The sequence below is a fragment of the Ictalurus punctatus genome, chromosome 7, assembly GCF_001660625.3.
Source record: "Ictalurus punctatus breed USDA103 chromosome 7, Coco_2.0, whole genome shotgun sequence".
Classification (NCBI taxonomy): Eukaryota; Metazoa; Chordata; class Actinopteri; order Siluriformes; family Ictaluridae; genus Ictalurus; species Ictalurus punctatus.
In genome coordinates this window covers 20,530,300-20,545,355 of record NC_030422.2, presented here as the reverse complement: position 1 = coordinate 20,545,355, position 15,056 = coordinate 20,530,300, and the positions used below count along the sequence as shown (strand labels likewise).

Sequence of the window (15,056 nt, the reverse complement as noted above, 5' to 3'; positions counted from 1 at the left end):
TTATCTAATGGTTTCTTTTTCGAGTTTTCCTTGACACTGTTATCACTGGCTTGCTCATTAGGGATTTAAATCTACTTCTGGATTTCCGTAAAGCTGTTCTGTGATCATGTCTGTTGTCGGAAGTGTTGTGTTATACTGTACAAATAAAACTTAATACAATTTAAATGATTTTTAAAATAATAATTAAATTTAAAAAAAATCAGGGAATTAAGAGCAGATTTTTCCTTGGATTCCAGAAATATAAAATCACAAGAAAACTTGCATTTTTTTCCTTCCAAAAGCAACATACTAGTCTCATCTTTAATGTTTTATGTAAAATAAATGCATAGTGTAGCAGTACTGTCTTTTTTTTTTTTTTCTCAGTCTGTTCCAGTATTTAAAGGCTTGTTATTATTCAAATGATTCAGAATAATAAAATATTTATGCAATTAAAAATAACAGTTTTAAATGAAGTTAGAAAAATGACAGTCTCAATATGATTCACAGTATATATAATTTAATCCTGTTGTCATATTGAATATTGTACATTTTGCATGAATCACCTAAAAATGATCTATACCTTCATGAAAAGAAATCATTACACGTGTCAATGTATTAAAAGTATTACTAACGAAACCCTCTTACACACACATACTATACACACTCCCTTCCTTTGTACTTTCATTGGGAGAGGGTCACTAGGTTCATTTATTTTCTGATAATGTGCCTATGTCGTGTTTTTGACAGTGTGCTGTATGACAGTGAAGAGATACATTGAACTTTAGTGCAACATTCACAAGGTCAGACATGCATATACATGCACAAGCAAAAACCTTAAGACCTGCCCGATCATGCTTCGCTTCCTCAACACTTCACACATAATGTGGCTAATGAAGCTAAAGCCAGGTCTCAACATGGCCACAGAGAATACCTCATTAGATTTTCAACAGAGAAGTCCAAGCCCTGTTCCTGTCTTCAGTGCAGCTATAATTGCTGTGCTTAAAGATAAGAAAGGGCAAGCTACTTCAATGTGTCTCTTTTTCCTGTCTATTAACCTTTATGTAGTGATCTAAAATCTGGTCAAAGTAAGCCAGGGTTCACAGAACAATTTTCCAATATTATTATTCTTCACATATATGTTTTTTATTGTTGTTGTTGTTGTTTTTTTTCCCCCAGAAACTGCATTAATGTATAAAATATTGTTACATTATAGTATAATGTGGTAATTTAATATGTATTATTAATGTGGTATTGCATAATGCAATCAAGGAGAATGTATGGACCTACTAACCAACCCAAAGCCCTGCCGATGCACCACAAGTCATACAGTATTTAATAGATCAGTTTTGGGAATCAAAAGGTGTAGCAGCTATAAAGAGGCCCTCTGGTTAGACCAAGTTTCAATTTTAGCCTTCAAATGAGGGTAGTTATTTAGCATATTAGATAACTTTAGTTACATTTGGACTGTTAACGCTGCAATATTCAGGATCATTTTCATACACATTTCATAATATTTTTTTTTTCTCATATCACCAACTAAACCGCATAAAAATCTATACATCCCATACAGTGCACACATCTATCCAGCATCAGGAAGACATTTTCTTAGGAACACCTGTAACCTTTCCCCAATCATGTGGCTGCAATGCAATGCAAGTCAAAAGCTTCTGTTAAAGTTCACATCAAACATTACAGCTGGCAAAAATATATCAGGGACTTTCATCATGGCGTGGTATATTTCAGAAACTGCTGATTTCCTGGGATTGTCACACACAACACTCTCTAGAGTTTAAACAGAATGGTGCGAAAAACAAAATACACCCAGTGAGCAACAGCTTTGTGGGCAGAAACACCTCGTTGATGAGAGAGATCAGGGAAGAATGGCCAGACTGGTTCAACTGACAGGAAAGCGTAGTAAGTGAAAAGTAAGCACTCTTTACAACCATGGTGAACAGAAAAGCATTTTAAAAAATGCATAACTGTGTGATTTTATGCATTGCACTACTGCTACAGGATTAGTTGATTAGATAATAGCATGAATGGGCAGGAGTACAAGTGTTCCTATTAAAGTGGTCGGTGGGAATATCCATGTCAATGGCTCAAAAAATGACCAAGGCTTAGGCCAGACAGTAACAGTGATAAGCATGGCTTGGGACACGTCGATTAGCATTTCTCACTCATTCTGAGTTTTATCAGGTATTCCTATAGTATAATTACAATGTAACTATATTCCTAATTGCATTCAGTTCACACTATGTATTTGTGGTATGGTATGAAATGTTATGAAATCTTACTGTGTTTTCATTCCAGTTGTTAGGACCAGGAACCCGACTGATACAGACTAGATCTGAACTCTTATACTACTTTAAGAATATTGGACAGTAAAATAGTTTACATTTAAACATTTAAATATTTCCATCTCTGCCTAGACAATCCAGAAAATTGTATATAATTGAAAAGCCCAGCCAGTTTCATGTTCAGTTTTAAAAATAGGTTTTACTTAGTTGTGCCTGTCTTTGATGTTGCACTGTATGACCTTGTAACTCATTGTCAGAATGGCTTTGAGTTCACCACCTGAATTGTAAGCAGTTCTACTGCAAAAATATAAAATTAATTACATTACGTGCAGGTTAGATACTAGCAAATGTTAACACAAACATGACTGATCTGTCTCACACACAGTTTACATCACTGTCTGTATACTTAACTCTGAGAATGACGTACGATATGTGTGTGCATGCATTTTAAAACGACGGCTATGAGGTATATTTAATCAGACTGGCGTATCTCAGGCAGTCTGAGTGTAGTGATCAATGAGAGGTCAGCAAACAAAACTACCATATCTGATTAGTACAGAAGAATACACTGGCAATCACTCGTAACCTGTTTAACACATGAATTCCTGGATAATCTCTAACACTAAAGAATTAGCTAATAGATATGAGGTGTAATCTAGGCTAATTCTTTGAAGTAATCGAGTCTATGGCTTTAAAGAATGTGATACAGCAGAATGAAGTTTAGTCAGATTATTATGTGGGAGAGTGAGGATATTCTGAGCTCTAAAGTGCACCTAAATTGTTTTTGTCTTGTGGGCTTATAAAATGTGAGCAGTTGAAATCTACTATCTCATTATCTCCCAAAAATACCAAGTGCTATTCCTCTTTACTTGTCTAATTCTGGCCCTTTCTCACCTACACACTTTCCCAGGAAAAAGAAGAGACATATTAGCCCAAAAACCTTGCACCTTGTCCTCAGATCAAACACCCAAGGACATCACCTCTTCAAACATAGACTTTACAATTCTTTGCTTTCTTTGGGTAGTCATTGAGACATTTTGCAAGTCAGCACTCATCCCTGCATTCTAGTGGGTAAATTAAAGCCAGTTACCATCCCGCATTCCTCTTCAGAGTAAAAGGTCGTAAATACATAAGAGCAGAACACGGTTAGTGATTTTTCAAGATTCTTCAAACAGAACCTTTAATATCTTGATTACAGGGTGATTCTTCTTATTAATGAAACCCAATATGTGATGTTAATTTACAATGACTATGTTTACATGGACAGCAATAATATAATTACTGATCTTATTCTGAATAAGACAATATTGTGATTAAGGTGTTTACATGAGTCGCTTTTAGAATATTCATTTCACGTTCCTGTTTTATGTGTTATAGAGCATAGATCGATTAATGGCACACGTCATTACGTCCCCGTGCCGCGCCGTCCGACGATCCCTCAGAATTTCACGTATCAACATACACTTCATCTTCGTTATGGAACCGTATACAGTTTTGTGTGTTTCATTTTTTATTTTACGAAAGCTTCAAGTGCAGTTAATTGTTTGTCAGGCTGTATGTGCAAATATACGACTGCACGTACTGCACGAAGCCATGGGCTGCGTCCCAAACCACATATTTCCATGTATACATGTATTTCTCCTACTATATAGCAGGTAAGTATGCATTTTCGGACGCAGCCGTGCTCTCTTGTTTGCCGTCAAACACTTGAGCACTGATGTGTGTGTACGTGTCCTGTCGCAAAATGCAGTGAAAACTCCCACACGACATTAATAGTGTGATTAAGGTGTGTACATGTATGTAATACGCGTCGAAAATGCGACTTAAACAGGAATAGTCCACATGTCTTAATTCCATTTGTGTTTACTTCGAGTATGATTTTAGTCGGATTAAGGTCATCAATACTCGCTGTTTACATGGTAGGTTCTTAATCAGAGTATTGTCTTAATCGGGTTAATATCGGATTATTGTGGTCCATGTAAACGTACTGACTAATCAGAGGACTGGTCTTTCAGATGGGAATTAAGTTCAGTCCTGGACTAAAACAATTCTGAATACAGTCCTGGACAGAATACAATTTTCAGTGACACAAGTACTGGAAGTCTTTCTTTTCACATATATGTGGAAGTCTGAGAAAACACATTGAGATGGTAACAGTTTGACATTTTCCATCACATCCAATGCAGTATAATTCTGAAAATGAGAAGTTTTCCTTCACTAAAATTGGTGTCTTATTTGGACATATAGTAAAGTTCTAGCATTTTAAAGTCCGTCCACCGCCAAAATGAAATCAGGAGAAATATTTCAAGATGCTTGGTCTACCTCTATATTTATAACCTAATCAACTTATGGAAAAACATTGCCGCCATATTTTACTCAAAAGATGTGTACAATGGGAAATGAGTTCTGAAATCATTCTGATTATCAGCATCATTTGCACCAGTCTCGTCACCTGAGCTCAAATTCAATCACAGCTTTTAAACACAAGCCTTATTTTCACAGTCATGTCATTTCACAGATGGTTTCTCTTATCCTGCTGCTACCCTCTTTCCATCTGACTTGCTATTGCTTCCCTGTTTGTTTGTCTTTTTAACTGCACACTCTTGCTCTGTGTCATCAGTGGGGCAAACACAGCTCCATTAGAGCACATAGGAAGTCACCCAAGCAGTTTGTGTGAGCTAACATAGAGTGCTAAGATTTTAGCATTAGATTTGTAAGTCAACATGGACAGCTGGAACAGCTGGCAAACTGTGTTTGTTTGTTTTTTTGTTGTTTGTTTGTTTGTTTTGGTTTGTTTTTTTTCCACCGGCTATGCATAGCTTTTAAGTAAGAACGTCAACTATGGGAACACAGCTAATAAGCCAAACATGCATTTTGAAGTGATGGTTACTTTCTTGACGTGCCTGACAAAATCACCCATACCAAATAATGGATAGGCTTCAAATTAATGGTGTACACTTTGATGTGTTTGTGTCTTTGTCTATGTCATTTTTTTTTTCAGTTAGAAGTTTTCCATGTTTGAACATGGGCAAACAGTTCTGGGGTTTGCTGTAAGGAGTGAAGCAAAAACTGGATCAGCAACTTTGTACATACTAAGCATTGTTGTTTGTCAGGTCAAAATAACTACTAACTTTTCTAGCAATGCTGAAACATTATTCATGGCAAACTTTTGCTGTATGAGTTATGGTCTGACAAAAAAACATCCCAGACTCCATGTTTTCTTTAAGATAACAAGTATGGGCAATGATTTTACAATTCTTTAATGTTATTGTAAATGCAATTGTTAGTGCTAATATTAGAAACAGCATATTATGTTAGCATCATGCCTATATATGACTGTCACACATATATATATAACTGTATCATAGCCCCAAAAGTGCTGTGATTGACTCTAATAATGGATTCATTTGAGTTTTGTATTTCTACAGTAAAAATCATATTTTGAACATTTTTTTTTTTTTAATCATAAGTGATGGCTGGTCATGATACTTATCAGGAAAACTCTTACCTATCACGAACAAATATGGCACAAAACGTATACACATAGGAACACAGTCATGCATTAGCCAGCTCTTTCATTCAAACCACACAGACCTTATGGTTCTGACATCCAATCATGGCAATTGTACTTTGCGCAATGTTGCTTAGTCTAAGTCTAGTGTATGTATATGGTCTGTACTTATATAGTACTTTTTAACCTTAGCTTTAACACCCCCCCCCCACACACACACACACACACACACATACACCAATAGCAGCAGAGCTACCATGCAAGGGAGCAATTCGCAGTTCAGTCTCTTGTCCAAGGACACTTCGACATGCGGAGGCATGTGGGCCAAAAATCGAACCCCCAACCTACGATTATTGGACAACCCTTCGCAATCACTGCTGCTGTCATGTTATGGATGTGTCAGCCATCATGCAGGCTTAAATTATTTATTTATTACACCAACACTTAACTCAACTTATAGAACTACACAAACGTACAGCCTGGGCTAGAGGGATTCAACCTCAGCCTCTATTACAGAAATACCATTCTGTATATTTTTACATAGTCAGTTTTAAAAAAAAGTTTATTATTATTATTAATAATAATAATAATAATAATAATAATAATAATAATAATAATCTAATTTAATAAATGGATTGTAGATTATGTCAAAAATTGAGCCATGTCTTTTTATGAGCCATAAACTTTTTATGTAAATTTTTATGAATCAAAAGGTGCAATGATTTCTTTGTGGTTATCTGATTTATACAAGCTGATCAATCTTACTTCATCTGAGGGTTATAAAGTTTTTAGAACTCATGGCTGATTTGTGTGTTTTGAGACTTGTGTCTCATTTAAATATTAATCAAAACCAACATGAACTCTGTACACAGGTGTTTTTTGTTTGTTTTTGTTTTGTTTTATCAACCCCTGGATGCACTAATGATGTAACTGATAAACTGCACATTTATTTATGTAGGTCTGTTTTCTCTGAGAATGCTACTTATAAACTGTCGTAAAGCTATTGTAAAGTATTGGAGGTACAAGACCCAATCATACAACACTCTAGAATCACTCCAATATGACTTAACCATGCTATAACAGCTATGGCACATTCACAAAGATTCCCATTTAAAATAATATATGCAGTGTAAGTATATTAAACACCCTATCAGTACATTATACTTACTACTAACTGAAATGTGTACTGGAGCGATCAGAGTGACAAAACCTAACTGTTGCACTCACATTTCTTAAACCTTAAGCCTGTATGCCAAACAAATGCAGCAATCAAAGGTCCTGTAGCGAACACACACGAACACACACACACACACACACACACACACACACACACACACACACACACACACACACACACACATTTTTCAGTGACTAAAGCAGGAGCAGTATGTGTGTCTTTAGCTGTCACATATACATGGACATTGGGGTATGCACACGCATGTACACAAAAATAGAAATTAACATGCACACACACACACACACACACACACACACACACACTCACACACACACACAGGCATGGTATGTCATGTGAACAAATTAATTCCCAAGCAAACAGTTAAGAAGTTCACATGCAAATTTACACTGAACAGGCTACAGAGCTAATAGTCCGGTCCCTTATTATCTCAAAACTGGACTATTGCAATGCACTACTCTCGGGACTCCCAGCCAGCTCCAAACCCCTTCAGATGATTCAGAACGGTAGTGCCTACTCAGTGTGGCTCACGGTCCCTTTTCAGAACCTTCACACTATCTGTCCCTCAGTGGTGGAATAAACTTCCAACCTCAATCCAGACCGCAGAATCTGTCACTAGCTTCAAAAAATGGCTAAAAATGACCCACCTCTTCCTTGAACACTTAACTTGACCCCCCTTTATATATTTATTTTAAAGAAAAACACTTACTCTGGCTACACCTCTACTTTGTGCACTTTGCTTCTCTAGAACTCTGTTAAAAATCTTGTATTACTCTCCACCTCATATATCACTTTGCTTGTATTTCCTCATTTCTAAGTCACTTTAGATAAAAGCATCTGCTAAATGAATAAATGTAACTGTAAATGAATAACAGACTATGTGCACAGAAAATATGCAGTCCTGCTGATCCACAGCTGCATGTCCAGTGCAAACATGCTCACACATCAAAACAACCTTAACAAAACCTGATTCCATGTATCATGTAAGCCATAAACATTCGCGTGTAACACACTATCACCTAAATGTAATACCTTACCAGTTTGAAGAGATCCAGAGGCAAACACTCACCTGAATTCACCTGCAGCGAGCAGTTTTCAGGTCACAAACAGATGTTTAAGCAGAAAGTAACACTTTGGTCTTGATATCGTCTGATTCTGAAGGAGGAGCAGAATATACTGTTGAAGCGTCTATTTGCACAGAACACACATATACACTCATACACACACTGTTAGAGGAAGAGTTGTTGTTCCAGCAGACAGTGAACGAGAACGTCAGACCTTCTCCTGTTTGGAAGATGAGATCCAGCTCTCTGTCTCTCTCTCTCTCTCTGTCTCTCTCTCTCTCTCTGTCTGTCTCTCTCTCTTTCTCTCACTCACTCACACACACACACACACACACACACACACACACACACACACACTCCTTTCATCCTGAGCCTGCTTATTGTGCAACACAGGCACGCCCCCATTCATATCAGCCAATCACAGAAAGCCTGACTCAAAGAGCACAGAGCGGCAGGATTTAAAGACAGATTGAGTAAGAGATGAATAAAAGAGTGAGAAGAAAAGCATGAAACAGTTGCATGCTATAAGCCGAGGTGGAAAACTTTAAAAACACAATGAAATAACATTTTCAAAAGACAATAAAAACAAATATAATATTAACCTTTAACAAAAGTGAAGATCAGCTTGTAAAATATTCAATGAAGGCAGCAGATACAGTTCCTTGCACAAGTATTCACCCCAACATTGTTTCCCCCACCCCCCCACCCCCCGACACACACACACACACACACACACACACACACACACACACACATTTTATGCAATTAGTCCATAATATTTCAAATGGTTTTTCAAACAGTTGCCAAAATTATTTACAAATAAAAAAATATATGAATGTTGTGATTGCATAAGTTTTCACTGCTGATGCTATGAAACCCCTAAATTTGTTCTGGTGCAACCAGTTGACAACAGAAGTCATAAGTAATTAAACCAAGTCAAACTGTGTGCAAAAAAAGTGTCACATGTTCTCAATATAAATACATCAGTTGCTAGAAAGCCCCAGAGTTTGCTAGAGAACTTACCTAAACAAACATCACCATGAAGATCAAAAAGAGCTATAAAAACAATTCCAGGACATGTTTATCTGATTATGTTCCTTTAACACCTATGGCCTATTAGAACAGGTACTTCAGTGAGGAGTATGTATGCATGGTGTAAACATGCATATATGAGCCTGGTATCTTCTAGAGCCTAGCTGCAAAGCCTATACAACTGTTTTTGTAGCAATAGTTACATGGAGAAAAAAGTTAAGCACAGCATATTAATAACTTTTCACCTAATTAATAAAATTTTGTATTTTGTGTTGTTATTTAAATTTTTTTTATTGGTCATAGTATGGGCCACAAGGCCAGTTGTTAATGTCCACAGTCCGATGGTTGTGCCAAAATCTAAAGAAAATAGTGACAATATCAACAAAAGCTGCATGTCATCTTTCTAAAGTAATATTTGATCTATTGTCTCGTAGTCTGATTGCTGTGGAGCACTCAATAACTGAACAGACGTGTTGCCTTGGGAGTTGTTTACAGCCTGCTGGAATTCCAGATGTAATGTGGTTAAGTATTTTGGAAATCACAAACAAAATATTTCTGCCATAAAAAAATACTAATGTTCCAACAAAGCAATAATAAAATACAGCTTATGGGTAGAAACAACAGTTATATCATAGTTTATTTAGTTTATGTATTAAAATGAAACATTTTAAAATCATGATCTATTTTGGTAAATGTCTATCCTTTCATTATCATTCATGAGTAGTCACTGGTGTGCAGCGCATAAATTTTGGGACAGTGATACTTCATTTTAATTAATAAAAATAAAAAATAAACAAGGAAATTACCCTATTTGCCAGCTGAACACTGATGAAGTTTGCATGTGGCAGTACCAGTGCTACTGAGTACAAGTGCTCGTGGTTTAGCTTAGTTGCTATTGGTGTTGTGTGTAGTGTGCTGTAAGTTCTCCTCTAGTACTTTAGGCTTGATCGTAAGACAGTATTATAATTTATTGCTACTATATTGCTTTTTTTGCTTTGGGTACAAAACGTTCCATATGGGCCCAAGGGAGACTTTAGGTTTAACCCAATCTCATAAGGAATCCATTCATTCATCCTTTCGTCATTAACTTCTTGGGTCACTGTGCATCCTTAGCCTATCCTGGGAACACTGGGTGTAAATACACCATACAGGTCACAGGACACCATATACACACACTTTATCACTTACATTTAATGTAACCAGCTATTGACATGTTTTGGAAGGGGCAGGAAACTGGAGAAACCCATGCAGAAACGGGACAAATTTGCAATTCTACTCCGAGCTCATGATCGAACCAGACACAGGAGCTGTGGGGCAGCAACACTACCCATTGACCCAACATTCCACCTACTACTACTATTATTGTTTTAATTGATAGCAGTAGTCAGCTGTAGTAACCGCTAATACACTGCTCAGTAGCAGTGAAACAGTTCTTTGTTTTTTTTACTTCCATTCCAGTTATATTTCACTTATTTATATTCTATCAGTACACATACCTACTAGCTATAGATTATAATACAATAAACTCTGAGGTATATTGCCTGTGATTAACAATTTTATAGTTTTATCCGGTAAGCAAACAGTTACCATTCAGATCTGTGTGTGTGTGTGTGGTTTACAACCAGGTACGCAGTGTCTTCAAAGTTAATATGTGTAACCGTCCAAAGGTCTAGAATCACATTTGTTCCCTGCAGTCTACACAACAGTTTGTTATGGTGGCATATCTAGGCCTTAGGTCATAGAGAAGGTTCAAAAATGAACAGTATTTATGACCAAAATGTGAGAGCTGTACAGTATTCTACTGTACTCTAATTTATTACTGCAAATGTGAGTACAGAGTACTGTACTCCAACACGCAACTAATATATCCGATAGCTGCCCAGGGTTTCTACATCTGTCACTGCAGCCAGTATGTGTACCCTTTTATCAAGTTGCAGGTTCAATGCACTCCTAACCTCACATGAGGTCTCATCAATGAAATCGGTACATTGTGGAATATAAAACGGGTTAGACACTTGTCATGTTATCAGCGCTTACATTTGGCCTATAGCTGCTGCCAGCTCCAAAACAGTAAAGGCACTCGCTCCTCATACATGGGACTGCATAATGGAATATTCTGTTCCTGCCACTGCAACAAGGCAAAGATACTTTCCTTTTTTATTCCAAGCCAGCTCTTAAACCATATCTGGCTGTACAGCACTATAATATTACAATATTACAATATTACAATAATAGACAATAATATTACCATAGCCTGCAATGCACGCTTCAAACATTGCTAAAAGCATTATGCTGCAGTTAATGAAAAGACTCTGTACAGTACAGTACAGTGTCTGCTTCAAATGTCCAGGCCAAACACTTTGGGCATTCATTATGTTCATCAGTGAACTCCTTCGAGGCTTGGCGGAGCAAACAACGCACCATCCTGGCCTGACATACACAAGCATGCAACGTTCACAAATAATGCGATAATGCGATAATAACGATAATGCGACTAAAACAGGAATACTCCACATGTCTTAATTCCATTTGTGTTTACTTCGAGTATGATTTTAGTCAGATTAAGGTGATCAATACTTGCTGTTTACATGGTAATTTCTTAATCAGAGTATTGTCTTAATCAGGTTAATATCGGATTATTCTTGTCCATGTAAACGTATTGTCTGTCACAAGCTGATGAAGCTGATATTACTACATGGCAAGGAAACAAGTACTCTAGTTTTTAATGAAAACAACCCGGGTTGTCCAGAACAGAAGGAAGTAGAATAGTCCAAAACTGAAAAGCTTGAATGTCAAAGCTCTCTTTTAGATGAGCCGAATAGCATGCGATGCCCATTGTGTCCATATGCTTAAATAAATATTCAGTCTGGAGATGAGTAGCAAAAGGTACACAATGTAATATAGCGTCAGTAAGATTATTTTTGTACCTAGAACATGATATACTAAGTCTGAAAGTCACTTTGGGAGTGGCGTGAATAAATTCCCTATCATTACTAGAGGCATGTGGGTTTTATATTAAATATTTACCTGTTTATATGCCAAGCCAACAACACATAAATAGACCATTTAAAGGCTTTTTATTCACAATTATCTTATTAACAAATTCCACAGTTGTGTTATTTTACCTTAATGTTTATTTTGAACTGTTTTTTTTCCCCCATATGTATAGTACACCTTGGAATTTGTACTTAGAAGTTAAGATAACTAACACACATTACGGTGAATGATCAATGAGCATGCCTCATGAATTTAATATATATATATATAAACAAAAATGTCTTAATAAATCTTTTATTGGAGCTTTAAATGTAAACTTATAATCTCAAGCCTTTATGAGTGCTATGATTACACAGAGTTCCACAATAGAGTAGATAAGAGCCGCCTCCATCTATAGACTTCCCTTTGACTTCAGTTCAGCACAGCATTGCTTAATTTGCCTGATAAAATCCCCATGTCTCTCTGCCTGGGGCCTTGATTCAGTTTACCTGATAGAAATATTGCAGCCTGCATGATGAATGAAAATGAGATGCCTTTCAACAGGGCGTCTGTCTCGCAATGTTTTCTCAACAGATCTGATCAACTGTCTTATCTGTTTTATCCTTTTTTAAAACGGTTTTATCCTTAGTAGATAAAGTATAGAAAATATGTTTCTCTGAATGTTGGCAGCACAATGGTGCAGTGAGTAATGTTTCTGCCTCTAGGGTCCTGGGTTTAATCCCGAATTCGGCTTACTGTCTGTGTGGAGTTTTGCATGTTCTCCTTGTTTGTTTGGGTTTTCTCTGGGTTCTCCAGTTTCCTCCAACTATCCAAAAAATTGGCTATGCTAATGTAATAGTCATGTGTGGGAGTTATAGGGTAAATTTCCATATAAAATTGAAAGACACTCTTCTTTAATACTTTCATACATTTTTTATTTCTTTTTTTTCAATTTCTTCCCCACTGCCCTCATCACACTGATATCTCTCTCTCTCTCTCTCTCTCTCTCTCTCTCTCTCTCTCTCTCTCTCTCTCTCTTTTTCAAAACATTGCCTTCCCATCAAAATAAAAGTCATTTCTGAAATTCAATATATTCCATTACCCAAATACAGGATAAATCTTTCATTTAACAAATCCAGTAATACTTACTCAGCACAAACAGTGAATGATGAACGAGTCATGTGTGAACCTGTGTGTACATGATGATGAAGTACATGCTATGAATGAATGAATGAATGAATGAATGACTGAATGAATATTACAGAATAAGCCAGATTGTATTTTTACTTTGAAATTACAAATAAATACAATTTTGTGATGTTGATTAGTTTGGTCTAATTTACTGTCTTTTCACTATTCAGGTAAGTGCAATAATGGATTAATTAGCAGTAGAAGTGTTAATGCTTTCACCAGATCATTTTACATCCTGACATGCACTGCACGCATAGATGCTTGTACATTTGAAATACATGTGAAATCCTGAAACCTGGTAAAAACAGAAGTAACAGTGAATCAGATTTGGAGACACAACTGTCTATGGACAGGTTGTGGACAGCGCAAAATAAAGTTCTAGTATTGTATAGTAGTGTATAAGCATTTAGTACTTTGTTTTAGTAATGGACATTATGCGCAAAAGTTAAATAGATCATATAACAGATGACAAAATGTCAATGTCCTAAACATGTAGATATGGTGTTGAATAGAGCACTTCAAAACACATTCCTTTAAGTATCTTTGCCTGTATCTTTCTCATTTGTAAGTCGCTTGGATAAAAGCGTATGCTAAGTGAATAAATGTAATGTAATGTAATGTAAAGTATCTACATGATGAAACAAAACAACGAAAAGCAAAGATAAGATCTGATCAATATATGAGTTACCGTGGTTTTATGTTCCACTATATCACTGCTTGTATGTTAAAGTATGCTTGTAAAGTTGCTGGAATTGTTTTAGAGTTTGCTACATTTATTTAAGACCTCTTGTCAGCCATATAAAAATATAAAATGTTACTACGTATAATATAAATACGTTTGTGACCATTCCTGAGAATGATTCAAATAGCATAACACTGTAATAACACGTAATAGTGTTCCTTAAACAGTAACAGGTATTCCTTGTGTTTTCCAACGTAATGTGTACAAAATGCATAAAAATGCAAAACATTATTTAACAAATAGTCTACATACTATGTAATCTGTGTTAAGTGTAATATGTTAAAAGGCCATGAAAAACTATTTAAAATATTTTTTTTTAAATATTTTTATTTACACACACACACACACACACAAACACACACAAACACACACACACACACACACACACACACACAAACACTTTAGAATAAATGTTACAAATTCTGAAGTGCTTTTTTGATATGCAGTTACCATTCATTTCTTGCCTACTTCTCTGACTGATGTCCTCTTTACCTGGTTATTGACACTTGTTGGACAGCCTCCTCTAGGCACTGTTGTGACCTATTTGGTCCATTTTTAAATAATGGATTTAATGGTTCTCTGCTGCATCAACATTCTTTTGGGATATATATGTTTATAACCTTCATTATGTTTGAACCTTCATTATGTTTAGGTATATTCTCTAACTACTTTTGCCCCTAGATTTACCCCCACCAGTATAACTTCATTGTGATTATTCACCCCTACCACTGTAACAGAATTGTAATTATTTACCCCACACCAGCATTGTAAAACCCTGATTTAATCAAAAGAACAAATGAATTTATCAGACTGATAAGACAGTAGCATGATAAAGAGCCCTGCTGTCCCAGCACAGATAGCAAAATCTGTTGAAATGTTTTAAAGCAAATTCTAGAGTTACCTAAACAGTCAACAGTTAGCTATTATAGGGGTGCCTAATAGCTATAGATATCAATAGCTATACTAGTGTTTTTACCAACATGGGACTGATGCTGGTGCCAGGCTGAGCCCAATCCTGAGCTGTTTTTTTTTTCTATTTCAAGAACAAAAACTATAATTTTTTGGCTTC

The 15,056-nt window shown here is 36.2% G+C and overlaps 1 protein-coding gene across 1 annotated transcript in view; it reads right to left on the bottom strand.

Moving 5' to 3' along the window:
* Positions 1-8,397, bottom strand: part of pcxb (pyruvate carboxylase b) — a 248,629-nt gene extending 240,232 nt beyond the window's left edge. The window contains exons 1-2 of the mRNA XM_017471914.3: positions 8,261-8,397; positions 8,052-8,137 (exon numbers count right to left, since the gene is read on the bottom strand). The gene's annotated coding sequence lies outside the window, so the exon portion shown is untranslated. The remainder of the gene's footprint in view (positions 1-8,051; positions 8,138-8,260) is intronic.
* Between the last annotated feature and the right edge of the window lie 6,659 nt (positions 8,398-15,056).